This window comes from Loxodonta africana, chromosome 10 (assembly GCF_030014295.1).
Source record: "Loxodonta africana isolate mLoxAfr1 chromosome 10, mLoxAfr1.hap2, whole genome shotgun sequence".
In the NCBI taxonomy this organism is placed as follows: domain Eukaryota; kingdom Metazoa; phylum Chordata; class Mammalia; order Proboscidea; family Elephantidae; genus Loxodonta; species Loxodonta africana.
In genome coordinates, this window is record NC_087351.1 from 83,770,143 (window position 1) to 83,797,532 (window position 27,390).

The 27,390-nt window shown below is 38.8% G+C and overlaps 1 protein-coding gene across 28 annotated transcripts in view; it reads left to right on the plus strand.

Annotated features, from left to right (window-relative positions):
* SIPA1L1 (signal induced proliferation associated 1 like 1) overlaps positions 1 to 27,390 on the plus strand; it is a 410,589-nt gene that overhangs the window by 96,298 nt on the left and 286,901 nt on the right. For 16 of the 28 annotated variants that reach the window (XM_064292697.1, XM_064292696.1, XM_064292698.1 and 13 more), the window contains one exon: positions 194 to 320. The exons of 7 other annotated variants lie outside the window; for them this stretch is intronic. The gene's annotated coding sequence lies outside the window, so the exon portion shown is untranslated. Of the gene's footprint in view, positions 1 to 193; positions 321 to 10,033; positions 10,191 to 27,390 lie in introns of those variants that run through there. 5 more of the 28 variants (XM_064292665.1, XM_064292674.1, XM_064292675.1 and 2 more) reach the window with 3 other exon arrangements.

Genomic DNA, 27,390 nt, shown 5'->3' on the forward strand with positions numbered 1-27,390 from the left:
TGCCGACCCCTTGGCCAGCAGCTGTAGTTCTTAACCACTACGCCAAGAGGGTTGTCAAGGCTCCAATAAAAAAAAAAAAAAATAGTAACTAAAAATTAGAAAAATGCGTTTGATTGTATTAAATGTAAATCTGACATTAATAATACCTATTAAAACAACAAACGAGTTATTATCTTTTCTCCCCTTATTCCAGCAGCTGTTATGGTGATGCGGTTCCCTGAACTGAGAGTCCATCTTACTTCCCCAGAGGAATGTAGATAGACGGCTGTGTAAAAGACAGCCTGGCCAGTGGCTCACTGACACGGCTGAAAAGAGAGGAGGTAAATGATGGCCACCCAGGCCCAGCTTTGTTTTTGAAGAGTCCACTACAAGAAGAGGACTTCTCTTACTGTTACCATAAACCAAAAAACAGAACCAAACATGTTGCCGTCGAGTGGATTCTGACTCATAGCGACCCTGTAGGACAGAGTAGAACTACCCCATAGAGTATCCAAGGCTGTAATCTTTATGGAAGCAGACTGCCACATCTTTCTCCCGTGATCGTTACCATAAGCTGACCTTTATTAAGAAGTTAATCTTGGATTCTTACAGAAATGTGGGCTACTAGTGGGAAAGGATTTTTACTAGGTAATAGGGAGCATGTCTCGATTTAGTGATGTTCACATAATTTTTAATATTTCTATGTTAGGTCTTCTTTCAGTTATTGTCAAGTTTTTAGTCTGGGAAAAAGTATGTATGTACAGGCTCACACCAACAATGGTTAATTAAATTACACCAGCTGAAGCTTCATGTGGCCTTTTAAAAAGACAGTCTTCTGTTCTTCATGAAATAAAATTCCAGCTTCATTTGTGATGTTAAAGTTGTTCCTGGTAGTTAAGAGCAGACCATTTAATTAGATTTTAATTTAGCTGTGGTTGCAGAGATACTGTCTTTATTTCACCTTATTCTCCAATTCTAAACCACTTAACCCTATAAAGTCCTTCTGGGATGTTTTTAAAAATTAATTTGTAGGTGGAAGTAATAATTTAGTCTGTTTATAAGGTTTAAGGCCCTGTTTACTCCTCACCCTCATCTTCCTTGTTTTCCTTTTCGCTCTCCAGAGGGAAGCACTTTATTGATTTGGTGTTTATATTTCCAATTATAATATAAAAAGGTTTTATTTTTGTGTTCTAAAATTTCACACAATTGGTATCATATTGAATTCAAGTAACTTTTTTTTTTTTCCCATTCAGCAGTAGGCCTTGGAGATCTGTCCATGTTAGTTCATATAAATCTAGTTGTCCTTTTTAACTGCTGCCTAATATGTGGACTAGTCACGTGAATTGAAGGAGCCTTGCTGGCACAATGGTTAAGTGCTTGGCTGTTAACCAAAACGTTGGCGGTTGAAACTCACCCAGTGACTCCGAGGGAGAAAAGACGTGATATCTGGTCCTGTAAAGATCGCAGCCGGGGAAACCCTATGGGGCCGTTCTACTCTGTCATACAGAGTCGCTGTGAGTTGGAGTTGACTCGACGGTACACAAGAGTCATGTGAATACACTAATAGTTCTCCTGTCATTTCCCTTTTGCTGAACTTCTAGGTTGTTTCCAGTTCCTAGTAACAGTGCTGCAGAGAACATCCTTGTCCTTGGCTTTGTGCATGTGGGCAAATGTTTCTCTAGACTGCTGTCAGGTCATGGGATGTTGTTTTGCCAGAGTGGCTCACGTCAGCAGAGGATGGGTCCTCAATCTCACGTGTTCATGTAGAGAAAGGGCATAGGACAGGAGCTGAAGTCGAAGAACTGACTTCTTTGTTTACAAATAAAAGCCGAAAACCCAAACCCGTTGCTGTTGAGTCAATACCGACTCATAGCAGCCCTATAGGACACAGTAGAACTGCCCCATAGGGTTTCTAAGGAGTGGCTGGTGGATTCCTATTGCCGACTGTTGATTAGCAGCTAAGGTCTTAACCACTGACCGTATTAACTTCTAATATTGGGTTTTGAATTTTTTTTTGGACTAGTTTTATTTATTGAACTATATTTTGCTATTGGAAGTGAACTTGTTTATAAATAGAGAATTCTGCAATTAAGTTATTATAATGGCCATTGAGCTGTTGTGTAAGAATAACACCTAGTTTTAGAATCTGTGCATTGGAGGTAAAACTGGATATGAGGGTTGTCTTAAGTGCTTCTGAGGTTTGGAAGGCCTCTTCAGTTAACTGCTAATCTCTGTTCTAATGGCTAAGGAATGTGTTGTATGTTCAGCCTAACACCTACCTCATTGTGGACACCACAGGCAGAAGGAATACGTAATTAAATGAGAGCTGCTGCTGGGGCAGGAATGGGCACTACGCCCGTCTCCATCAGTTTCACTGAGAGCACCGTTTTCCCTTTTCTTTGAATGGTTGTCTGGTATGATGGGCAACACGGATACCTTTCCTTATTCTTTTTAATCTCTTAAGAAAACGATGTAATACTTATTTTATCAATTCATTATCTTTAGGGGCTTTGAATTTTGATGTTGCTGTCTTCCTGTGCCACTTCTCTCCCCATAATAGTTATCGTGCCTGATCCTTTTTGTTCCTATGTAACCGAAGACTTCATTGGTATTCCGAGCCTCGTTCTTTTCATCTCTCAAATGGGACTAATAAAACACCAGCCTGGCAGGGCAGGGGGAGCCTGGGGTGTGCAGCGCAGTGCCTCTTGGGAAGCAGGCACTCAGTACTTGACTGGAGTCCCTGAGCCTGTCGACTGAACAGGACCAGAGAAGTCATTTAGTCCAAACTTCTCATCACATGGATGAGAGAACTGAGCCTAGAGGTTTGAAGTAGCATATCATTTCTCCCCTATCAGTTTGTCCTGGCTGAAGTAATCTTTTCCACAATCACATCATCTTGTGACTGCCATTGTGGTTTCTCAAGAAGCAGTTTTTACTGGCATCATTTTTCTTGCCTAGAATTTCCGTTTCTTCTCAGTACTTGTCCATAACCTTTCCCACCTTGGAAACAAGTTCAAATTCATTTCCTCAGGAAGCCTTTTCTGGTTATTCCTTCAGGTGGATATTATCTCATATCCTCATGAACTCAGGTACATCTTTCACTATGGAAATTTGTACTTGTCTCTTTCTTGGAAACCTCTTTCTATCCCCATTTTATAAAGGACCTATGTCATAAACCTTGGTTATTTAGTGAAAAAATAACTTATTTAGAACAAAACCATATTTGTTAGCAGCTTAGTATTATTTTTGGCTTTTGAAAGGAGAATTTCAGTTTTTTAGAAATAATTAACTCTCAATATGTACTGTACTATACTTTTAGCATATTAACTGCCACGCAGACCTTTGTTCTGCTTTTCACACAATCACCTTTCTAACCAGTAGGCCAGAACTAGGATTGTGTTAAATAAGTCAGAACAAAACTATTCGCTGGTAATTCATGTGTCTCTGCGTATGCCTGCAGCTTCTCCCAGTGTACTCATCTCTCTTTCAGCTATGAAAACTGGTAAACATAATAAAAATATCAAGTAGCAGTCGTTGTTGTTGTTAGGTGCCATCGAGTTGGTTCCGACTCATAGCGACACTTTGTACAACAGAACCAAACACTGCCCCCGTAATAGTTGCTATGCTTACGCTCATTGTTGCCGCCACTGTGTCACTCCGTCTCATTGAGAGCCTTCCTCTTTTTCACTGACCCTCTACTTTACCAAGCATGATGTCCTTCTCCAGGGACTGGTCCTTCTTGATAACGTGTCCAAAGTACAAGAGGTGAACTCACGCCATCCTTCTAAGGAGCTTCTTCTGGTTTTACTTCTTCCAAGACAGATTTGTTCGTTCTTTTTGGCAGTCCATAGTATATGCAATATTTTTCTCCAACACCACAATTCAAAGGTCTCAATTCTTCAGTCTTCCTTATTCATCGTCCAGCTTTCACATGCATAGGAGGTGATTGAAAACACCATAGCTTGGGTCAGGCACACCTTAGTCTTCAAGGTTACATCTTCGCTTAATTTGTACCTAAAAAAATAATATGAAAGCCAAGTTAGAAGCTTTTATAATCCTAAACAGGAGTGAATGAACAACTGCATAGCATACATATTTTAAGTCAGTTTCAACATGTTGAATAAATCTCATTTCTGGTCATTTGAGAAGTAGTTGTCTAAGCCATTAATTTGTAATCAAATACTATTTTATTTTTTGTGTTAGGCCACCCTGGGAATAGGAAGGAAGTTTTATTATAGGTAGCTCCTTTCCTCAACACACAGCTAAATGGTATGTGTTTATATGAAAAGATTGTGTATTTACAAGGAGCCCTAGTGGCACAATGGTTAAGCGCTCAGCTGACGGTTCAGATTTCACCCAGCAGCTCTGTGGGAGAGAGACCTGATGATCTGCTTCTCTAACAGTTACAGCCTAGCAAACCCTATGGGCAGTTCTACTCATCATATGGGGTTGCTATGAGCTGGAATGGACCAGATAGGACCCAACAACAGTCTTATCACTGAGCTGTAAAGGAAAAGATATAATAGACATTGAGGCTAGGAAGGAACCTTAGGTGCTATCTGTTCATTTAGTAGAAGAACATTGACATTTACAGAGACCAAGTGGTTTGCCCAAGATAACATTGCTTTGTAGTGTTGGAGCTAAGACTAAGCTCTGAGCTCCTTGGGGCATGATGGCATGTTGATGCTTTTGGAGAAACTCTAGAATATATAACTTATTTTTGACAAGTATTTTAATAGCCGCTGTAGAAAACATTTGTGAAAATCCTAAGCAGCATCATAGTCAATTGTATCTCTCCAAGTGCTGACTTTATACACTATGCCCAGCTTCTGTTGTAATGATTACATCTGATTTATCTTTATATTCCCTAGAGCCGCAGCATAAAGCAAATGTTTAGAAAGTTAAGCTTCTGTTTATTTTCCTACCCAAATCTTCAGTGAGAATCACCTCTCTCTCTCTGCCCCTTGATTTTCTCTTCATTAGTTCACTGTGAACTAAGAATCAAAGGTTCTAAAGTGGAGGATCCAAAGGGTAAAGCTCTTGGGAGAATTGTTTGGGTATTTGAATTACAAAATATCTCACTAATCAAAAATGGAATCACTGTACCAGAAAATATTAACTTTGGCTCTCGTTTGTGAAACTATTTCCATGTGGCAAGTATGTTCCAGGTTTTTTGAGTATAGAAATGAGTTTGACATAGTCCTTACCTTTAATGACGTAAAATCTGGTAGATGAGGGAGATACTGATTTAGGTACAATAAAGGAAGTATTAAAAAGCATTGAGTATAAATATACAATGGAATTATTATTGATCCATAAAGACAAATGAAGTTCTGATACATGCTATGACATGGAACAACCTTAAAAAACATGCGTAGTGAGATAAGTTAGACACAAAAGGACAAATAAATATTGTATAATTCCGCTTATATGTAATAATCTACAATAGGCAAATGCATAGAAACAAAAGTAGGTTAGTGGTGGTTACCAGGGGCTGGTGGGATAGGGGGTGGGGAGTCATTGCTTAATGGACACTGAATTTCTGTTTGGAGTGATGAAAAAGGTTTAGAAATGCATAGTGTGACGGTTGTATGACATTGTGAATGTCATTAATTGCACTGAATTGTACATTTAAAAATGGTTAAGATGGCAAATTTTATATATAGTTTACCGCAATAAAAAAAAAATAATTGAAGTAGTACATGTACCTTGAGTTTTCTAATTAGCATTATGTAGAAATATGTGAATGCCATGGATGATGCAAGTTTAATTACAAAAGTAATTAGGTATTTTAAAATTAGAAGGAAATTTGGATACCTAATATATGCCCATGAAATAAAATTTAAAAAGTTGTACAGTGAAAAGTAAGTTTCTGTTATATACCCTGACCCTCAATTTCCAGGTACCCCCTCCAGGGACAGCTTCTGTTACTTGTTTCTTATGTGGCCTTCTACCATAATAGTATATATGTGAATGATTTTTTAAAATAAACTTGTAAATTTTGGAATAAATTTTAATGGACAGAAACGTTGCAAAGATATTACAGAGAGCTCCTGTATACTCTTCACCCATTTTCCCCTAATGTAACATTTTACATAACCTTGGTATACTTGTCAGAACTAAGAAATTAACATTAGGACGTTGTTGTTAACTGAACTATAGATTTTATTCGTATTTCTCTAGTTTTTCTGCTCATGTCCTCTTCCCATTCCAGGATTCAGTCCAGAAATAACCCATTGCGTTTAGTATATGTGCTTTTATGCAAATGACTGCTGAGGCATCTGACTTCCCAGTCTGAATTTACGAGGAGGGAGAAGAATCACTACTGGCATCAACGGCCCAGGGCTGGTTGCTGTGACATAGAGGTCAGACGTGCACGTAGAGGTCAGACGTGCCTCTACCCTCTAACCTTTTTATTTTTTTTTTTTTACCAATTCTGACACCAACCATCTCTCCCAGGACGCTTTCTACTTCTCTGCTGGGTTCGATAATTCCTTGCAATGACTGCACAGAACTCACAGACCATACTCATGTTTATGGTGTTTACTAGGGAAGTAACAGGTTATAATTCAGGATTAAGAAATACTCGGGATATGGTTCTTCGATTAGAATAGCCTCTTCTCAGCCATGCTTGTAGGCCGGCTTGCTCTCTGCCCTACTTGGGCAAGTGTTACAAAGCTCTTCAGCTTTGCCAGTAAGTGCTCGGGGTACCCCACTTCTCTAGGAAGCCTTGGCCCGAAGGTGCTTAGCTTTCTTGCTTCGTGGGCCGTCTGTCTCCTGCTGTCATTGCTTCTTGTTCTGGCTACTGCTGTGCTGCTGTTTCTCACTGTCTTCCATGTTACAGCTCTTCTCTGTCTCTGTGTCTCCCTTTAAGCCTCGAGGGATAGCAAAGCTGACCAGTCTCTTTGTTAGGGCTCCATACACCTTATTTGCATGGTCCCACCCCCCAAGGGTGCCATGTACCTTATTTACATTATGAGCAAGTTATCCAGTCCCCTTGGTGGGCCTGAAGCACCTCATTTGCATGGTCCCACCCAGTCTTTAGGAGCTCTGGTAGTTCAGTGGTTAAGACCTTGGCTGCTAAACTAAAGGTTGGCAATTTGAATCTATTAGCCATTTCTTGGAAACCGTGTGGGGCAATTCTGCTGTGTCCTGTAGGGTCGCTGTAGTGTCACTGTGAGTTGAAATTGACTCGATGGCAGTGGGATTTTATTTTACCCAGTCTTTTGGTGAGACTTACAAGACCATCATGAGAAAGGCTATATAAAAGCAACTCATCACACTGCAGCTTTTTTAAAGTTTATTTTTACACAAATGGTAGCATACCAGTTTCATACCTTTTTAATTATTATAAATTTATAACCTGTTTTACTATTTGCTTTCATTCTGTTTCATTCCAGTTTATGGTTGTACTTTGTTTACAAACTGTTAATGGTAGACTTCTGAATCGTTTTTGGCATTTTTGATATCATTAGCGGTACCGTGGTGGTTATCCTTGAACTTGGGAGTGTGCAGTTTGTCTATATACAGGAATTTCAGGGTTAGGGAATAACTATCTTTGTATCTTTGATTAGTATTGATGAACTACCCTCTGCAGACATTGTACAAATTATACTCTCATCAACAATGTATGTGTATTTTTCCTTTCCCTTGCCAGTAGTGTGTGTGACCTAACCTTTTGATCTTTGCCAATTTCGTAGGTGAAAAATGAAATCTCCTTGCTATTTTTCTGTGCATTTTTCTTCATATAAGTGAGATTGAATGTACTTCATGAGTTGAAAAGCAGTTTCCCTTTCTGTGAATTGACTCTTCTTATTCTTTGCCCATTTGTCTATTGAGATAAACTCTTTACATGGAAAGGAAATCAGTACTTCGTGACGTGAGCTGCTGACTTTTTCCATTGTGTTTGTTTTTTATCTCTAGGATAACTTTTGCCATGAATAAACTTATTTTTGGATGATCTAATTTATTAATCTTTTATTGTTTTTGGATTTTTTGCCCTATTCAGGAAAGCCTTCCCCTCCCCAAGGGTATGGAAAACATATCCTGTTTTCTTCTGGTAGTTTTCTTTTTTCTAACATTTATATATATATTTTTTAACAAAGTGGAATTTATTTTGGTGTGGGTTAGGTATTCCATACTCTTTCACATGTGGCTGTCTGGTTGTGCCAATACTATTGATTGAATAATCTCTTTTTTCTCCATTGATTTTTAAATGCTGCCTTTTATATCAAATTCTCCAAAGCATTTCCAGAATTTCTATTTTACCCTTTGATACGATGTTCTATTTTTGAACCCATTTCATACCTTTTTAATGATTATATTTTTATAACATGTTTTACTATCTGGCAAATATTAAAACCAGTCCCCTTCATTACACTTCTTTTTCATAATTGTCCTCTTTGTTCTTGCTCATTTGTTTTCCCGTATGACTGGTAGATTTAGCTTTTGCATGTCCTAGAGAATATTCTGTTAATTTCATTACAGTTGCTGTAAGTTGATGTATTAATATAGTTTTCTTTTAAGCATTGATTTTCTAGGAATTTGTATAGCTCGAATATTTCCCAGCTTCTGCTTTTTAAAAAGTTTATTTTAAAAACATTCATTACTGATAATATAGAGGGGAGAAGCAGTTCCTCAGGATCCTACCTTCTTATCCCAACAAATATTACAGTTTTCTATGTTTCCTGTCCTTTCCTCTACACTTCCGTGATGCCGAGTCATGTTTTAGGGTCCTTAATTTTATTACTGTATGTCCTCTAATTAGCACAGTGCCATACATACAGAGGTAAAGTTTAAAGAACTTCATGCATACTCCTGATGGGAACTCCACTGGAAGGTAATTAGGCATATATTCAGAATTAAAATACGTACATTCCTGTAGTTCCATTACTCTCACCTACCCTAAGAGAAACAAGTGCCCTTACCAATGAGGCCTGGATAGTCTCTGTGGGCAACAACTCAGATACCTTCTTTTTGTAGCTCCTTACTGTGTCCTTTCCTTTTAGCTGTTAAATTCTGTTGAAGATATGAAACCTTGCAGAACTGGTTCATAGCCCATCCTGGGCACTTTTATTTTGATTTTCCATCTTTTTAGTTAAAAAAATCTCTTCAATATATTCATTCTTGAGGTAAATAGTGTTAAAATTAACTAGGCTTATTTTCCTCTCAGACTTCTTAAGTCATTACCTCACATAGCTCCTCTCCATTCTGATAATTCTGTTTTTCCCTGCTGAAAGTCATTGTAATGAGCCATGGTTCCTGATTGCAGTGTCCCTGATGAGTGCGTTGGGGACAGAAATTCTCTCATTCTGCTTCAGGCTGTGCACTTCTTCCTCCTGTTCCTGCTCCACCACGTAAGGTATTTTATTCTTTACAAAGATAAGACTGTCTCCACTCACTCCAGCACACGTTTATCTACTCATCATTCCTTTGGAAATACAACTTCTTTGTCCATCTCTTGGATCTCAAATTCACCCCCCAGTCTTGCCCCAAACATACTGAAATCTGTATTTTTATACCAAAGGTTCTCTTTATTCTTTAAACATATATGGTGGTGGGGATTGGGTGAGGTGTGTGGGTGTGAGTGGACATGATTGTTTTAGTACCAAAGACACTTGACCCAAAATTGCACTGGAAAACAAAATTATTTTATGCAGAATACTAGGAAAAAGTCCTGTTTGTTGTCTCAGCATCAGGTTGAAGGGGGAAAGGAGAGAACCATCTGGTAACCTGGGGATTAAGGGAAACAAGTACAATTGGAATGTCTAAGACTCTCGGATTGGTGGCTGGGACTTTGGGTTTTGCTCTCTTGTGCTCTGTGTGCAACAACTGTGCCTCCCTCTTGGAAAAGTTGGAAATTAATGAGCTGGTTACTATGGGAATTGATGGGTGCTGCTGGCAGTGGGAGAACGAAAGTTCTTGAAACTGATTCAAAAATCCTGGGAGAGCAGAATTCCACCCCCCGCTCCCTCCCCCGGCTTCCCTGCTTACTGCTTTTTGATTTTATAACTATCTTGATTTTAGCTTGGAGAGCCTTTCCAGTATCACTTCTGGTATCTGATCAAAACCGAAAACCAAATGCGTTGCTGTTGAGTTGATTCCGACGCACAGTGACCCTATAGGGCAGAGTAGAACTAACTGCCCCATCCATCGGGTTTCCAAGGCTGTAAGCCTTACGGAAGCAGACTGTCAGATCCTTCTCCTGGCTGGTGAGTTTGAACTGCTGACCTTTTGGTTAGCAGCTGAGCACTTAACCACTGCACTGCCAAGGCCCCTTCTGCTGAAGAAGGGGTTAGATAGTCGTCTCCCGGGAAGGCTTCAGAGAAAGAGGGGAAATGCACTAGTTTACCAGATGATCTTCTGTTTTAACAATTGGGTTTTCGGACTTCAGTGAACTCAGAAATAAACTCAAGCTCTGTTTCTTTTTACACTTCCAAAGAATGTGCTACACACCGGAGGTGGAAAGTCAATATTTAATTCCAGGATCACCTTTCTGTCTTCTTTTCTGCTACCACCCCTTGTATGCACAAAGTAGTAATAATAATGGTAAAATAACCATAAAGATGAGGGAGGTGAGAGAGCATTCAGTTCAGTTGCTATTACGGGCTTACTGATTTCGAAATGTTGGAGACAGAAAACAGATGTTTTAGTGAGATGCCAGCCATGTTGGAAAATAGTTAAATATATTTTAGCAGCCAACTTTCATGAACTTTATCAATGTAATCAATAACTAAAAAACCTCTACCATAGTGTCTGCTAATTTATCTTTTTAAGTACCTACGAGTATGGACTGTAAAGCAGTGATTTATTTTTCTAAGAAAAGCATTTGGCTTGAGGAGAAAAGAGTATTAAAGGACCATGGGCATTGTAAAGTTCGATCTGACAGGAAGAGGCTTTTCCTCCTTATATTTTTGGTTTCAGTTCACTGTTTTCTGTTGTTTGTGATTTTTTTACTTTAATGCAAACCTTATTTGGGGAAAACATTTTCTTGTGACTGAGAAATTATTGAATGCTTGTCTGAATGTGAGAAAGCTGTCTAGATCTACTTAAACCTTAACTTTGGGGTCTTGGAGGTGGTACATCACTTGGCAGAGGAACCATAAGCTGAACTATGGGTGATTTATTTTTAGAAGCTTTAACACTGTCCTTTTTAATTAATTTAATTCCTGTTCAGTTGGGGCCAAGGGTGGGAAAGAAAGGCCATTCGCACACATGCCTTGCCCTCTTCCAGCTTCTAATCTTGTAGGAGGTGTGAGATGATGAACTAAAACACGGGGAAGAATGTTCTGTAAGAGGCTCTAATGAAATGTGATGGTGGCTCCAAGGTGAAGCAGCCTTTTTGGGGACACTACAGGAGCTATCATGGGGAGGCAGCAATTGAGTGCCTGGGACAGTGCCCCACCCGTGGTAGGCCCTTGAAGTCGCAGCTATTATTTGAATCAGATCTTAAAGAATAAGCGGCATTTCAACAAGCATTTTCATTTGCGCATTAATCTCAGAATCTCTTTAAATGCTCTGTTTTTACTTGTGAGCTTTAATTTATTACTCTGAAGCACCTTGAACCTAAAAATATATTTTTTATGTAATGTATTTATTCATCAGGGTGTCTATAGAATGCTAGGGAATCTGGAGTGCTATCCTGGAGGGAGTTCCCTGTCAGAAGGAGGAGATGGTACCATGATAAGAGGGAAGCCCAGGGTGCTGTGGGAGCCTAGAGGAAGGGCCCGACAAAGATGGGTGGGGGCAGTCAGAGTTCTGTGCAAACTGGCTCCCATTTGTTATTCTGCTGTGAAATTGATACATCTCCTCCCAGTTTACCAGTGAGAAAATAGGCTTCTCTTGCACTAAAACCAAACCTAAACCCAACAAAGCACATACAGCAGAACAAATATGAAAGCAAGAAGATGACCAAGAAGGACAAAAATCATGCTTATATGAGACAGTTCTTTCATTCTACCTCCAAACCTGAGCCCAGTGATTATGATTTTCTATGACGTATGTATGACTATAGTCCTTTTCTGCTAGCAGAATCATTCTTATTTCCTAACACGGGATTAGGTATATCAATATTTAATGGTTTTCATTAAAATTTGCCTTGATTTTCAGATGGTCTTTAAAAGAAAAGTCAAACCCATTGCCATTGAATCTATTCTGACTCACAGCAACCCTATGAGGACAGAGTAGAGCTGCCCCATATGGTTTCCAGGGAGCACCTGGTGAATTTGAACTGCCAACCTTTTGGTTAGTAGCGGTTGCTTTTCACCACTATGCCACCAGGGTTTTCTGGTGTTCTCTTATCTGAACAAAAATACTTAGAGACTTGTCACCAGGGTGTAGCCTCACGACTAATTTTAGTTATATCCTACAGACACGAAGCAGTTAATTCAGCTAGCTCTCCAGGAGCTGAGGAAGAAGGTCTGGTGGTGCAGTGGTTATGTGCTCGGCTGCTAACCAAAAGATTGATGAATCGAATTCACCCAGCCACACCGAGGGAGAAAGACATGGCCATCTGCTTCCATAAAGATTACAGCCAAGAAAATTCTATAAGGCAGTTCTGCTCTGTCACATGGGGTCACTGTGAGTCAGCACCTAACAACAAAGGAGCTTGGGAGTAAATTACTCACCAGATAAAATGTTATCCATTATCTCCTTTACCCTTCTTAAAGTACTACAACTTCGTTTGTTCAGAGAGAAAAACAAAAGCTAAGTGGGTTTTACTCTCTCAGCCAATCAACCCATCCATACTGAGCTCTAGAATTAAAACCAGAATTAGAATCTAAGTTTCCAGATGTCCTTCTTCAGTGTAATGCCTTGCTAATTAGTTAATTGAAAGCAAGGTCTTTAGCAACCAAAGAAGAATCCTAGAATCAAAACAGCTGCAGCCTTTTGGCTTCCGTTTGTCTTCAACCAGTGCGAAGGTCCGTCCTGACAGGACCTCTGCTACACTGGAAGAAGTAGGCTGACTCAAAGAGCAAACATCCTGCTCATGCTGTCTTATATCTTATTCTACCAGCTTCACTTCAAAAAAAGAGAAAAGTAAGACAGTAAGCAGCTACATTTATGCTGTTGTAACCTTTTTTTTTTTTTTTAATATTGGATTGCAAACACAGGCTACTATAAAGGGTCTCTAGCCTCCTGAGGAAAAAAAAAACCCTAAAGCAAAAACATTTTCAGTTTTCCCAAACTCTACTTCTTTCAGCCAATTTCAGAAAACATCCTCTTTACCCCAACTTGAAAATTCATGTTGTATCTAAATGTCAGAAGGTTTTTGGAATACAAAATTCCAGTTTCGAGAATTACTTCAAAGACTAAGTGGATCACTGCCTTAGAAAACCACCAGTTCCATGTGGGTTGTGCCCTAGACATGACACGGAGTCCAGGGAGGTGAGTACCCACAGTAAAGGCCTCCATACAGACTAAGCATGACAGACAACCTGATTCACCAGGTGATTAACCAGATGCTGGAGAACATGAAATAGCATCACATCCTAAACGGCAGAGTAGAACTGCATGTACATTTAATGGACATTGAGCAAACGCTAACACAGCACCAACTATGTACCCAGCCCTGGGGCTGTAGCAGCCGGCAGGTCACAGCCGCTGCCCTCATTGTGCTCATTGGCCACATACAAGCTGAAAGGCCACATACAAGCTGAAAGGCCACATACAAGCTGAAAGGCCACATATAAGCTGAAAGGCCACATATAAGCAGAAATTATAACCGGACATGCACTATAATCATAACCACTACTATTTACGGAGAGCTGAGTATCTGCTTGGAATTTTACAGAAATTATTTCATTAAGATTCTCAGTTACTCTATGATAAAAATCTTGGGCAAGTTATTTAACCTCTCTGGGCCCCACTTTCCTTGCCTCTGAAAAAGGAGATGACACCTATTTCATAGGATTGAGATCAGGGTTAAAATATGGTAAAGCACTTAGAACACTGCCTGGCATGTGGCAGTTGGTCAGCAATAGCTGCCGCCATCATCATCATCATCATCATCATCATCATCATCATCATCATCAATGGAGTTGATGTTATTACCACTGGAAATACAACCAAGAAAGTGATGGAGATGTAGAGAAAAAGTATGAAATAATGGAAAGAGCATTAAGAGAAAGAAAAGTGGCAGCTGCCATGTAATAGCCAAGGGGCATTAGACAAGTTCCATAAGTTTTCTCATCTGTTAAATGGGGAGATAATCACCTGCTCTGCTGCTTTCCCCACAGGGCTGCCCTGAGACCACAGACAACGCTAATGTCACACCCCAGAAACCTTGGAAAATAGTGATCTTTCACAATAAGCCATAAGCCAAATAACTGTGGACATTAAATAAATGTTCTGGACAGCCCTCTAATAAAAACTCAATGAACAGGGTATAGTTTTTTTTTGGCAAACCTAAGTGAGCTGAGAGGCCTGCTCATTTTGGGGAGCACAGGCAAATACAGCATAGCAGATCTAAAGTATGTTTTATTTAAGTTACACACAATTGGAAAGTAATTTTCAAGGTTTATACTTTATTATGTCTTAAAAAGTTTCCTTTTAGTACAATACTAATGTACAAGTTCCTAAAAGGTAAAGTTCCCAGTTAAATCTTCCACAACATCACACACACAGAGAAGCTTCTGATGCTGTTTTAATCTTCTGGTCAGTGTTATAAGATCACAGACACCAGACAGATGACTTGTCCAGTGAGGTTTTCTCAATAGAAGGTATCCCTTTTTATCTGCAGAATTTACTCAACACATTGATTAATTGGCAGTGTACTTTCAAATCTGATTTGTCACCATAAGAAGAGGAAAAGGTAATAGCTTTATCCCTAAGTGTGTCAAAAGGAGGGTTTGAGGAAGCTAAAGGAAAAAATTGAAATGTTTTGACCCACTTGTTCTTGTTCTACATAATTATCCTAAGAAAATAATCAAGTCCTTATGTAAAAATTATGTTCAAAAAAATTTCCATGAATTCATTGAAGCTCTATTTGTAAAACATGACTAAACAAATTAACATGATGTAATAGAATACCATAGAGCAACTGGAAATGGTATTTCCAAAAATTATTTAAATAGATGGAAAATATTAATAAAAATATGTTAACAAAAAGCTAGATACAAAACATATATACAACATCCTAATTTTATTTTTAGAAAATACATACTTGTATAGGAAAAAACGTAAAGAAAATACAATAAAGTATTAATATTAGAGACATAAATGATTTTTTTAATCCCTTTCCGTTTTCCAGATTAGCTAAAACTAGCATCTATCATCTAGCTAAGGAAAAATAATCCTGTTAAAACAAATAAGAGCATGAAAAACAAAATCAAATAGAAATTTGTTGATTTTAATTACCAATTGTGTTATATTGTATCCATATTACTTATTTGGAGCCCTGGTGGTACAGTGGTTAGGAGCTTCACTGCTAACCAGAAGATGAGCGGTTCGAATCCACCAGCCACTCCTTGGACACCCTGTGGGGCAGTTCTACTTTATCCTAGAGGGTCACTATGAGTCAGAATTGACTCGACAGCAACAGGTTTTGCTTTTTTTTTTGTTTGTTTGGTACAGTGATCACAATAACTGGGAAGGGAAACATACTCTGCAACATTAACTCAGGTGAGAAATATCATCAAACTGTTAAAGTCAACAAGTGCTGGAGACTTAAATGTGAAACATTTAAGTGAGAGATAATTATGTTAAACAATATTAACATCAAATGTATATGTACTACCTCCCTGTAGTACGTATGCATTTAAATAGTTAACCACCAGTACAAACAATCTAACTGTCCAGCCTCCTCCCATTCACAGCTGAATTCAGACAGACTCTGCCAAGCTAAAATCAGACTTTTTTTTTTTTTAATTCTCAAGGAAGAAACCATGATCAGTATAGGTAAACAGGATTAAGTTTTAGCTCTGGCTGATGTCTTCTCTTATCTCGAGACAAGAGACAGGGAAAGCTACTTATCTCCCTTAATATATGGGGTAGACGCCCATTAACAAATTATATTCTCCAAAAGGGAGAAATGTAACGTGCTTCTAATTCTAGACTTTCATGAAGACCTCAGGCAACTGAGAATACTGTATACATCAGAGAATGTGGAGGTCGTCACAAGTTTTGAAAGAAAAGTTGCCCTTCACTCTCTTTCCTCATTCATCTGATCAAAATCAGAAGCCAAAAGTTTCTACTCAGATTTTCAGTTTGCTCACTGGATTTTTTTCCTACTCTTGAGATAAGTAAAAACTGTCAGTGAAGCAATTAGATTGTATGTTGTCTTCCATAATTGCAATGATTGCATATAAACAAGTTTTCTTTCCTCAAATAGAATGTGAGCCCATTTTAAAAGTTCATATTATAACTATTTTGTAATTAAACTTGGCATTTGCTGATTTTCACTCTGACTTGTGATTCTGGGCACCACCTGGTCCTGGGATGGAGGTATCTCCGCATATTTAGTAACTGGCTCTTAGGGGCACAGAATTAAGAGCCAAGAGTTCCCCATAGGGAGGCGTTAGTGGGGAGGACCACATCATCACCTTTTGGAGAAATCTCCCTAATCGTTGAGTGTCATTCATGATTCCCTCATATAATACAAAAACTCCAGCTCAATAGCATGTGGAGGTAAAGTCCAAAGAATTCAACTGTGTTCTCTCAGTGTAAACAAGTGAGCAGTTTTAGGGCTTCAGCCTAAATATGGTCCAGAAACTAAAACAAAAACAAACAAACAAACAAACAAAAAAAACCCAGGCCAATCTATTTCTCACAGTTGCGATCAGTACATGAATTATTTGCAAAAAAATTAAGTAAAATACAGTCTCCTAGGATGAGCAAGAGAAATACCAACCTGGGAACTGTGGGTGTGAAATAGTCTCAGGCATTGAAAAATGTGATGGACATTCATTCCCTAGTCTAAGAACCATGTATCAGGGAAGTCTGGGGATTATTTTAAGCTTTTGTCTTCTGAAGTTGTTCTTTTTCAAAACACTCTCCTATAACCCCAAGGAAAAGCACAGAATGGCATGCATTTATTTTTGCAGAATGAATGCTGAGTTGAGTGAGAATTTTATACTGGTCCTATTGAAGTAGATGAAGTCATTCTTTGTGTCCACAGAGACCCGGGACAGGCTGTAGCTCGAAGCTATTTATAAAGGCTCAGGGCACCTAAGGGTTGGCAGTGGGTATTACTTTCAGGACATGAATTGCCTGGCTCTGTCCCTAATTCACTTGCTAAGTATACACAGAAACTAGAGCCCAGTTCAGAGTATCTAAACTTAAAAAATGAGCGTCCTAATATACCACTGTCATCTAACTTTCAAAACGTTGTGTCCTGTTTTCTTTTAATGGCTGAATTAGTATTGACCTGGACAGAAACGGATAACCGTAGAAAAAGAAAAGTGTGTCCAAGACTGTCAGGATTTCACATATTATTTATCACCTGTGAATCCAAAATATAAAATTTGTGACTCTAGGCTCTTCTTCTCCCTCCTACCGTAGCACTCCTGGAGAGGGGGATTTCTGTGCAATTGTTTTTAGCAACAGGAGTATGAGAATGGGTCCTTGTTGGGAGAGTGTGGCACCTTTTTTATGGAAATTGTCCTTAATGACTTCCTTTCTTTCTCAGAAAAGGGTTGTTTCAACTGTGGCTATAGATATATGTATATGCCCTTTAATATTTTGAGTGCAGTTTGGTCTTAGGAATCTAAATTGTACGTAGTAGAAATTATTCTCTAACCCGCTTAGCATAACAAGAAAAATCATTCTGTCATGACAGAGGGTGTCAGGGAAGGGCGCCAATAAGTATGTTTGTTGGTTTTCCAAAGGTCCTGTTGTTAAGTCATGTCAAGTACATTAAAAACTATCAGCAAATCCCTTTCTACGACTTGATGAGTGGCTTCTACGTGAAAATCAGTTTCATCATATACTCATCCAAAAACCCATCAGAAGGATTACAAGGAATTGCAAACAATTGCAAAAAAGTAAAATTCTTTATTGATTAAATTTGATGCATTTTCACAATTTATGCATTGATGATCCTACAACAAATGCTTGTTAAAAAATGTGAAAAGCTACAGACAGCACCCAAAATACCACTAAGGTCTTGTATTTAGTGCATCAGTTACTTCCTCCACACTAGATGAGCTGCGAAATTGTAAAATAGAATTGTGAACTGCGAAATATTTTCAGAGACAGAATGACACTGTGAAATTTCTTACAGTATGAAAACCAAATCTTGCGATTTTTGAACTTAAAAGCCGTAAGCACAAAATTTATCTCCCAGCCCACTGTAAGCTGGCTCCCAGGTAAATGAGGTTCAGAAGCTTCTAAAGGATATTCCAGTAAGCACCTCAGTGTGCAACATGTAATATTACGATGCCACGTTACCTTCAAGAAAACGTAAGAAGAAAATTTAAGGAGCTAGAAACCACAGGCTCTATTAAAATGATCAAATCTTCCCCTTTTCCTCATGTTCTGCTGTCTCCCTATCAGAAAAAAAAAAAAAATTTTTTTTATAGTGAATTTCTGTTTATTTCAAATTTGTTTTCTTTATTAAATGTTAAAAATGCTGTTTTTTCATACTTAATTACTAGAATTGCACACACACACACAAAATTCCAAGTTGCTGGGGAAAAAAATTTCATTACTCTTCCATGCTTTGGCAAACCTTCTTGTACTTCCATCTATACTCTGGGCTTTGAGTCAAGTAAATGAGATCTTGGCTAGAAAGGCAATATCTTAATTTAGGATAGTGACCCTTTCTAAAGAGAAAGAGAATGCTAATACTACATGTTTTGCATTTTTTAAAATAGTCAACAGGATTTTACATTTTTAGATACTTCTGTTCTATTTAGTTATTTCACCTAAAAATAATTTTAAAGTGTTATTAACATTTTGAAGCAACACATTGAAAAATAATTTTCAAATCTTTATCACTAAGCAAAACCTATAGAACCAGCAGAAAGTTGTTTTAATTAAAAACTTAACCACTTTTTCCATCTAGGACAGTAGCTTTGCCACAGGAACAGGTACCCAAGATTCATCCAGTGTTTATTCAAGAAGCATTCATTTGGTACTTACTATGTCCCTGGCACCATACTTAGCCATGGAGAGACAGTGGTCAGCAAGACAGACATAGTACCTGCCCCGAGGAATCTTACACCACCACCTCTAAGCTCACCCAAAAAACATGCTTCACAATCAGTCCTGACTAGTTTTGAATAAATTTTCTCCTTACATTGATACTAATAAATGGGGAGTTTTTATTAAATGCAGAATTTAGTCCTCTCCAAATAACAGTATAATGGTTATGTTTTTATAAGTAATCAAGAAGGCTAAAGGCTCAACTGGAACCCTTTGGGAACTTCTGGGCAGTGATACAAGGACAGAGGCCACCAAGAAGTCTGGCTAGGCAGGGCTGCACAGGGTCCCATCTAAATACTTTGGTCAGCCCTAACCCCGTGGGAAAGACTCCCTGTGTAAGACTTTGGATCTGAAACAGACCCACAAATAACCGATTTAGGGGCTGTGTATGTAAGGTAAACTGCAGAAATACCATTATTTACATAAATTTTTATGAGAATACCATGCTCATTTCACAGCCATGAACTCAAGTTGACAAGATTCAGAAAATTTATACAATCAGAATTATGGTCCATAAAATCTCAGGGTTGTTTTTTCTTTATACTGGATCTTAATGTCCATTCTAAAAAACAAGAAAACAGTTGTTGTGGAGTCAGTTCCAACTCGTGGACCTCATGTGTGTTTGAGTAGAACTGTGCCCCGTAGGGTTTTCAATGGCGGATTTTTCAGTAAATGGCCAAGTCTTTCTTCTGAGGTACCCCTGGGTGGACTTGAACCTTTAACCTTTCGGTTGGCAGTCGAGCATGTTAACCAGGACATAGCCATATGTTTTAAAGAATTTTGAAACAATTTCAATTCCATGCAAACATAGTTAAAAATAAAATTCAGATTCAGTATGAAAAAGAGATCAGCCACTGTTACCCATATGGAAACCACATAAAAAGTGTCCAAATTCTTTAACTAGGGCTTCCAAGCCCTGGACAAACAGATTTCCAACCTAACTTTTCAAACGTATTTTCCTCTAAACCTCTTCACACGCCTGTCTCTCCAGGTAAACTGAACAATTCTCTTTGAACTTGCTCTTCACTTCTTTTCCATGCTTTTCCTTATATATTCAATCTGCATTAAGTGCCCACTGACACTCCTCTGTAATTCCACAGTATGTCTACCCTAGCTCTGGCGGCACAGTGGTTAAGAGCTTTGGCCACCCACCAGAAGGTTGGCAGCTCAGATCTACCATCTGCTCCTTGGAAATCCTGTGGGGCAGTTCTACTCTGTCCGATAGGGTTGCTGTGAGTTGAAATCGACTTGATGGCTACGGGTTTATGCCTGCCTTAAGGACCCTTGGTGGTGCAATGGTTAAGTGCCTGGCTCCTCAACCAAAACATTGGCAGCTGCAACTCATCAGTGGCTTTGCAGAAGAAAAGACCTAGCAATCTGCTTCTTTAAAAATTACAGCCTTGGAGACCCTATGGGGCAGTTCTGCTCTGTCCTGTAGGGTTGCTGGGAGTCAAAATTGACTTGACAGCAACAGGTTTATACTTTTTTCTTTTATTGTGCTTTAAGTGAAAGTTTACAAACCAAGTCAGTCTCTCATACAAAAACTTACACACCTTGCTGTATACTCCTAGTTGCTCTCCCTCTAATGAGACAGCACACTCCTTCCCTCCACTCTATATTTTCATGTCCATTCGGCCAGCTTCTGACCCCCTCTCCTCTCTCATCTCCCTTCCAGACAGGAGTTGCCACATAGTCTCGTGTGTCTACTTGATCCGAGAAGCTCAGTCTTCACCAGTATCATTTTCTGTCCCATAGTCTAGTCCAATCCCTGTCTGAAGAGTTGGCTCTGAGAGTGGTTCCAGTCTTGGGCTCACAGAAGGTCTGCAGACCATGACCTCTGTGTGGTCCTTCTAGTCTCAGTCTGACCATTAAGTCTGGTCTTTTTACAAGAACTTGGGGTCTGCATCCCACTGCTTTCCTGCTCTCTCAGGAGTTCTCTGTTTTGTTCCCTGTCATGGCAGTCATCGATTGTAGCTGGGCACCATCTAGTTCTTCTGCTCTCAGGCTGATGTAGTCTCTGGTTTATGTGGCCCTTTCTGTCTCCTGGGCTCATAATTGTGTCTTTGGTGTTCTTTATTCTCCTTGGCTTCAGGTGGGTTGAGACCAACTGATGCATTTTAGATGGCCGCTTCTTAGTGTTTAAGACCCCAGATGCCACTTTCCAAAGTGGAATGTGGAATGTTTTCTTAATAGATTTTATTATGCCATTTGACTTAGATGTCTCCTGAAACCATGGCTCCCAAACCCCTGCCCCTGGTACACTGGCCTTTGAAGCATTCAGTTTATTCAGGAAATGTCTTTGTTTTTAGTTTAGTGCAGTTGTGCTGACCTCTCCTGTATTGTGTGTTGTCTTACCCATCACCTGAAGTAGTTCTTATCTACTATCTAATTAGTGAATTCCGCTAGCCCCCCCACCCCCCGTAACCATCAAAGCATATTCTGTTTAAACTATTCCTCGAGTTCTTGTAATAGTGGTCTTATACAATATTTGTCCTTCTGCAAGTGACTAATTTCACTAAGCATAATGCTTTCCAAATTCCTCCATATTATGAAATGTTTCACAGAGTCATCACTGTTCTTTATCAATGCGTAGTATTCTGTTGTGTCAATATACCATACTTTATCCATTCATCCATTGATGGGCACTTTGGTTGCTTCCATCTTTTTGCTATTGTAAACAGTGCTGCAGTGAACATGGGTGTGCATCTATCTGTTCGTGTAAAGGCTCTTATTTCTCTAGGATATATTCCAAGGAGTGGGATTGCTGGATTGTATGGTAGTCTTATTTGTAATTTTTTAAGGAAGCGCCAAATCGATTTTGAAAGTGGTTGTCTCACCAGCAGTGTAGAAGTGTTCCAGTCTCTCCACAGCCTCTCCAACATTTATTATTTTGTGTTTTTTGGACTAATGCCACCTTGTTGGAGTGAGATGAAATCTCATTGTAGTTTTGGTTTGCATTTCTCTAATGGCTAATGATCATGAGCATTTCCTCATGTATCTGTTAGTTACCTGAATGTCTTCTTTAGTGAAGTGTCTATTCATATCTTTTGCCCATTTTTTTAAATTGGGTTATTTGTCTTTTTGTAGTTAAATTTTTGCAGTATCATGTAGATTTTAGAGGTCAGGCGCTGACTGGAAATGTAATAGCTAAAAACTTTTTCCCAGTCTGTAGATAATCTTGACTCTCTTGGTTAAGTCTTAGGTGTTTGATTTTTTTTTTTTTTTATAACTTTTATTAAGCTTCAAGTGAACGTTTACAAATCCAATCAGTCTGTCACGTATAAGTTTACATACATCTCACTCCCTACTCCCACTTGCTCTCCCCCTCTTGAGTCAGCCCTTTCAGTCTCTCCTTTCTTGACAATTTTGCCGGCTTCCCTCTCTCTCTATCCTCCCATCCCCCCTCCAGACAAGAGTTGCCAACACACTCTCAAGTGTCCACCTGATATAATTAGCTCACTCTTCATCAGCGTCTCTCTCCCACCCGATGACCAGTCCCTTTCATGTCTGATGAGTTGTCTTCGGGGATGGTTCCTGTCCTGTGCCAACAGAAGGTCTGGGGAGCATGGCCGCCGGGATTCCTCTAGTCTCAGTCAGACCATTAAGTTTGGTCTTTTTATGAGAATTTGGGGTGTGCATCCCACTGATCTCCTGCTCCCTCAGGGGTCCTCTGCTGTGCTCCCTGTGAGGGCAGTCATCGATTGTGGCCAGGCACCAACTAGTTCTTCTGGTCTCAGGATGATGTAGGTCTCTGGTTCATGTGGCCCTTTCTGTCTCTTGGGCTCTTAGTTGTCGTGTGGCCTTGGTGTTCTTCATTTTCCTTTGCTCCAGGTGGGTTGAGACCAATTGATGCATCTTAGATGGCCGCTTGTTAGCATTTAAGACCCCAGACGCCACATTTCAAAGTGGGATGCAGAATGATTTCATAATAGAATTATTTTGCCAATTGACTTAGAAGTCCCCGCAAACCATGTTCCCCAGACCCCCGCGCTTGCTCCGCTGACCTTTGAAGCATTCATTTTATCCCGGAAACTTCTTTGCTTTTGGTCCAGTCCAATTGAGCTGACCTTCCATGTATTGAGTGTTGTCTTTCCCTTCACCTAAAGCAGTTCTTATCTACTGATTAATCAATAAAAAACCCTCTCCCACCCTCCCTCCCTCCCCGCCTCGTAACCACAAAAGTATGTGTTCTTCTCAGGTTTACTGTTTCTCAAGATTTTATAATAGTGGTCTTATACAATATTTGTCCTTTTGCCTCTGACTCATTTCGCTCAGCGTAATGCCTTCCAGGTTCCTCCATGTTACGAAATGTTTCAGAGATTCGTCACTATTCTTTATCGATGCGTAGTATTCCATTGTGTGAATATACCACAATTTATTTACCCATTCATCTGTTGATGGACACCTTGGTTGCTTCCAACTTTTTGCTATTGTAAACACAGCTGCAATAAACATGGGTGTGCATATATCTGTTTGTATGAAGGCTCTTGTATCTCTAGGGTATATTCCCAGGAGTGGGATTTCTGGGTTGTATGGTAGTTCTATTTCTAACTGTTTAAGATAACGCCAGATAGATTTCCAAAGTGGTTGTACCATTTTACATTCCTACCAGCAGTGTATAAGAGTTCCAATCTCTCCGCAGCCTCTCCAACATTTATTATTTTGTGTTTTTTGGATTAATGCGAGCCTTGCTGGTGTGAGATGAAATCTCATCGTAGTTTTAATTTGCATTTCTCTAATGGCTAATGATCGAGAGCATTTTCTCCTGTATCTTTTGGCTGCGTGAATATCTTCTTTAGTGAAATGTGTGTTCATATCCTTTGCCCACTTCTTGATTGGGTTGTTTGTCTTTTTGTGGTTGAGTTTTGACAGAATCATGTAGATTTTAGAGATCAGGCGCTGGTCGGAGATGTCATAGCTGAAAATTCTTTCCCAATCTGTAGGTGGTCTTTTTACTCTTTTGGAGAAGTCTTTAGATGAGCATAGGTGTTTGATTTTTAGGAGCTCCCAGTTATCGGGTTTCTCTTCATCATTTTTGGTAATGTTTTGTATTCTGTTTATACCTTGTATTAGGGCTCCTAGGGTTGTCCCAATTTTTTCTTCCATGATCTTTATCGTTTTAGTCTTTATGTTTAGGTCTTTGATCCACTTGGAGTTAGTTTTTGTGCATGGTGTGAGGTATGGGTCCTGTTTGATTTTTTTGCAAATGGATATCCAGTTATGCCAGCACCATTTGTTAAAAAGGCTATCTTTTCCCCAGTTAATTGACACTGGTCCTTTGTCAAATATCAGCTGCTCATACGTGCATGGATCTATGTCTGGGTTCTCAATTCTGTTCCATTGGTCTATGTGCCTGTTGTTGTACCAGTACCAGGCTGTTTTGACTACTGTGGCTGTATAATAGGTTCTGAAGTCAGGTAGAGTGAGGCCTCCCACTTTCTTCTTCTTTTTCAGTAGTGCTTTGCTTATCTGGGGCTTCTTTCCCTTCCATATGAAATTGGTGATTTGTTTCTCTATCCCCTTAAAATATGACATTGGAATTTGGATCGGAAGTGCGTTAAATGTATAGATGGCTTTTGGTAGAATAGACATTTTTACTATGTTAAGTCTTCCTATCCTTGAGCAGGGTATGTTTTTCCACTTAAGTATGTCCTTTTGAATTTCTTGTAGTAGAGCTTTGTAGTTTTCTTTGTATAGGTCTTTTATATCCTTGGTAAGATTTATTCCTAAGTATCTTATCTTCTTGGGGGCTACTGTGAATGGTATTGATTTGGTTATTTCCTCTTCGGTGTTCTTTTTGTTGATGTAGAGGAATTCAAGTGATTTTTGTATGTTTATTTTATAACCTGAGACTCTGCCAAACTCTTCTATTAGTTTCAGTGGTTTTCTGGAGGATTCCTTAGGATTTTCTGTGTATATAATCATGTCATCTGCAAATAGTGATAACTTTACTTCTTCCTTGCCAATCCGGATACCTTTTATTTCTTTGTCTAGCCTAATTGCCCTGGCTAGGACTTCAAGTACGATGTTGAATAAGAGCGGTGATAAAGGGCATCCTCGTCTGGTTCCCGTTCTCAAGGGAAATGCTTTCAGGTTCTCTCCATTTAGAGTGATATTGGCTGTTGGCTTTGCATAGATGCCCTTTATTATGTTGAGGAATTTTCCTTCAATTCCTATTTTGGTAAGAGTTTTTATCATAAATGGGTGTTGGACTTTGTCAAATGCCTTTTCTGCATCAATTGATAAGATCATGTGGTTTTTGTCTTTTGTTTTCTTTATGAGATGGATTACATTAATGGTTTTTCTGATATTAAACCAGCCTTGCATACCTGGTATAAATCCCACTTGATCAGGGTGAATTATTTTTTTGATGTGTTGTTGGATTCTATTGGCTAGAATTTTGTTGAGGATTTTTGCATCAATGTTCATGAGGGATATAGGTCTATAATTTTCTTTTTTTGTAATGTCTTTACCTGGTTTTGGTATCAGGGAGATGGTGGCTTCATAGAATGAGTTGGGTAGTATTCCGTCATTTTCTATGCTTTGGAATACCTTCAGAAGTAGTGGTGTTAACTTTTCTCTGAAAGTTTGGTAGAACTCTGCAGTGAAGCCGTCCAGGCCAGGGCTTTTTTTTGTTGGGAGTTTTTTGATTACCGTTTCAGTCTCTTTTTTTGTTATGGGTCTATTTAGTTGTTCTATTTCTGAATGTGTTAGTTTAGGTAGGTAGTGTTTTTCCAGGAATTCATCCATTTCCTCTAGGTTTTCAAATTTGTTAGAGTACAATTTTTCATAATAATCTGAAATGATTCTTTTAATTTCATTTGGTTCTGTTGTGATGTGGTCCTTCTCGTTTCTTATTTGGGTTATTTGTTTCCTTTCCTGTATTTCTTTAGTCAGTCTAGCCAATGGTTTATCAATTTTGTTAATTTTTTCAAAGAACCAGCTTTTGGCTTTGTTAATTCTTTCAATTGTTTTTCTGTTCTCTAATTCATTTAGTTCAGCTCTAATTTTTATTATTTGTTTTCTTCTGGTGCCTGATGGGTTCTTTTGTTGCTCACTTTCTATTTGTTCAACTTGTCGGGACAGTTCTCTGATTTTGGCTCTTTCTTCTTTTTGTATGTGTGCATTTATTGATATAAATTGGCCTCTGAGCACTGCTTTTGCTGTGTCCCAGAGGTTTTGATAGGAAGTATTTTCATTCTCGTTGCTTTCTAAGAATTTCCTTATTCCCTCCTTGATGTCTTCTATAACCCAGTCTTTTTTCAGGAGGGTATTGTTCATTTTCCAAGTATTTGATTTCTTTTCCCTAGTTTTTCTGTTATTGATTTCTAGTTTTATTGCCTTGTGGTCTGAGAAGATGCTTTGTAATATTTCGATGTTTTGGACTCTGCAAAGGTTTGTTTTATGACCTAATATGTGGTCTATTCTAGAGAATGTTCCATGTGCGCTAGAAAAAAAAGTATATTTTGCAGCAGTTGGGTGGAGAGTTCTGTATAAGTCAATGAGGTCAAGCTGGTTGATTGTTGTAATTAGATCTTCCATGTCTCTATTGAGCTTCTTACTGGATGTCCTGTCCTTCTCTGAAAGTGGTGTGTTGAAGTCTCCTACTATAATTGTGAAGGTGTCTATTTCACTTTTCAATTCTGTTAAGGTTCGTTTTATGTATCTTGCAGCCCTGTCATTGGGTGCATATATATTTAATAATGGTTATGTCTTCCTGATCAATTGTCCCTTTTATCATTATGTAGTGTCCTTCTTTATCCTTTGTGGTGGATTTAAGTCTAAAGTCTATTTTGTCAGAAATTAATATTGCTACTCCTCTTCTTTTTTGCTTATTGTTTGCTTGATATACTTTTTTCCATCCTTTGAGTTTTAGTTTGTGTCTCTAAGTCTAAGGTGTGTCTCTTGTAGGCAGCATATAGATGGATCGTGTTTCTTTATCCAGTCCGTGACTCTCTGTCTCTTTATTGGTGCGTTTAGTCCATTTACATTCAGGGTTAGTATAGATAAATAAGTTTTTAGTGCTGTCATTTTGATGCCTTTTTATGTGTGTTGTTGACAATTTCATTTTTCCACATACTTTTTTGTGCTGAGGTGTTTTTCTTAGTAAATTGTGAGATCCTCATTTTCATAGTGTTTGACTTTATGTTAGTTGAGTCGTTACATTTTTCTTGGCTTTTATCTTGAGTTATAGAGTTGTTATACCTTTTTGTGGTTACCTTATTATTTACCCCTATTTTTCTAAGTAAAAACCTAACTTGTATTGTT